Source organism: Populus nigra, chromosome 2, assembly GCF_951802175.1.
Source record: "Populus nigra chromosome 2, ddPopNigr1.1, whole genome shotgun sequence".
Taxonomy (NCBI): Eukaryota; Viridiplantae; Streptophyta; class Magnoliopsida; order Malpighiales; family Salicaceae; genus Populus; species Populus nigra.
In genome coordinates, this window is record NC_084853.1 from 16,883,033 (window position 1) to 16,885,532 (window position 2,500).

The following is a 2,500-nucleotide window of genomic DNA, read 5'->3' on the forward strand; positions in this document are numbered from 1 at the left end:
TCGGGTGGCGGGGTGCGAGGACCAGGCGCGTCATTCAATTCTCTTCCCTATCAACTTGGCTCCCGTTGGCGGGATTGGAGGCCTACTGTTTGTTACAGGGCTAAAATCGTCAGGGGAAGAGCTGACGAAACAATGCTGGTTTGGATGCAGGGGGTAGTGTTGGAATCGGCAGCGCGGACAAAATCGGCAAAGTCGACAAAAAAGACTGTTGGTCTGGACATCGGGGCAGCGGCAGCCATGCCGACAGGGGGGGAAATCGGCAGCGCAGATTTGTGCAGCTGCAGGTTCGTCGGGGAAATCGGCAGCGCAGATTTTTCGATGAACATGGGCTGGAAGATGGACTGTCCAGGCCAGGCAGGGAAATTCGTCAAGGGGACACGCTGACGAAAGTAGGCTCGTCGGTGAAAATCGGCAGCGCAGATTTTTCGACGAACAGGGGCTGGATGCTGGACCGGCCGGGCCAGGCAGGAAAATTCGTCAGGGGGGCACGGTGACGAAAAGAGGGGCTGCCGCGTGGAAAATCGGCAGCGCAGATTTTTCGACGAACATTCGTCAGGGGGGCACGCTGACGAAAAGAGGGGCTGCCGCGTGGAAAATCGGCAGCGCAGATTTTTCGACGAACAGGGGCTGGATGCTGGACCGGCCGGGCCAGGCAGGAAAATTCGTCAGGGGGGCACGCTGACGAAAAGAGGGGCTGCCGCGTGGAAAATCGGCAGCGCAGATTTTTCGACGAACATTCGTCAGGGGGGCACGCTGAGGAAAACAGGGGCTGCCGCGTGGAAAATCGGCAGCGCAGATTTTTCGACGAACATTCGTCAGGGGGGCACGCTGAGGAAAACAGGGGCTGCCGCGTGGAAAATCGGCAGCGCAGATTTTTCGACGAACAGGGGCTGGATGCTGGACCGGCCGGGCCAGGCAGGAAAATTCGTCAGGGGGGCACGCTGACGAAAAGAGGGGCTGCCGCGTGGAAAATCGGCAGCGCAGATTTTTCGACGAACAGGGGCTGGATGCTGGACCGGCCGGGCCAGGCAGGAAAATTCGTCAGGGGGGCACGCTGACGAAAAGAGGGGCTGCCGCGTGGAAAATCGGCAGCGCAGATTTTTCGACGAACAGGGGCTGGACTGGCCGGGCCAGGCAGGAAAATTCGTCAGGGGGGCACGCTGACGAAAACAGGGGCTGCCGCGTGGAAAATCGGCAGCGCAGATTTTTCGACGAACAGGGGCTGGACTGGCCGGGCCAGGCAGGAAAATTCGTCAGGGGGGCACGCTGACGAAAGTAGGCTCGTCGTGGAAAATCAGCAGCGCAGATTTTTCGACGAACAGGGGCTGGACGCTGGACTGGGCCAGGCAGGAAAATTCGTCAGGGGGGCACGCTGACGAAAACAGGGGCTGCCGCGTGGAATGGCAGCCTACACGCAGATGCGAATTCGGCAGCGCACGATGGCTTGAGCAGGTCATGGGTTCGACTTGGCGCGATCTGAAACCTGGACGAGGGACTGTCGACGCTGGACGAGCCAGCGCGGTGGCCTGTCGTGCCCCGTTCAGGGGGGGCCTGCCGCGGAGACAGCCCTCGCGGGCTCGACAGCGCAGGCCAGCGTCCCCGACGTCGCTGGCCGCGGCAGGCGAGCTGCCGGGGTTCCCGCATTCCTACAAGAAAACGTCGTGCTTTCCACATGAAACCAATCCAGTAAAATCAGCCATATTTTTATGAGGCTGCCCACTGAATTTGGGGTCATTCCGGGCCGGTTCCTAGTTTTGCGGATTTACTCGATTTCTAATGGTAGGAAAATTAAAACAAATACTTCCCGACCTCGAAAAATTCTGGGAAAATTAATGAAGGTGGATTGGATTTTTGCCAACCTCTCTGCAAAATTTCAGCTCAAAATACCAAGAAATGAATTTTTTAGAGGGGGGGTGACAGCTGGGACCTAGTAGTGTCTCCCCCTGCCAGAGCTGCAATGACACTTATTGCTCTTTAGGGAGCCACCAGGCCGGCGCCCCTCAAAGACCACACGCGCGCGCGCGCCCGCCCGCGCTGGGCGCTGGGGCGCTGGGGCCTGAGGGCCTGGGGCCCTTGGGGGCCCTTGGGCGCTTGGGCGCGCGCGCGCGGCCCCCGCAGCCATGCCGCGCCGCGCGACGCGCGGACAGCCCCTGCTGGCTTGCTCTCTCGCCCGCGGGGGGGCTGCCTTCGGGCCCTGGCCCCCCGCGTTCTGGCCTGCCCCCTGCGGGGGAGAGGCTAGGCGCTGCAGGGGCCAGCCCGACGTCGCTGGCCGCGGCAGGCGACAGCCCCTGCTGGCTTGCTCTCTCGCCCGCGGGGGGGCTGCCTTCGGGCCCTGGCCCCCCGCGTTCTGGCCTGCCCCCTGCGGGGGAGAGGCTAGGCGCTGCAGGGGCCAGCCCGACGTCGCTGGCCGCGGCAGGCGACAGCCCCTGCTGGCTTGCTCTCTCGCCCGCGGGGGGGCTGCCTTCGGGCCCTGGCCCCCCGCGTTCTGGCCTGCCCCCCG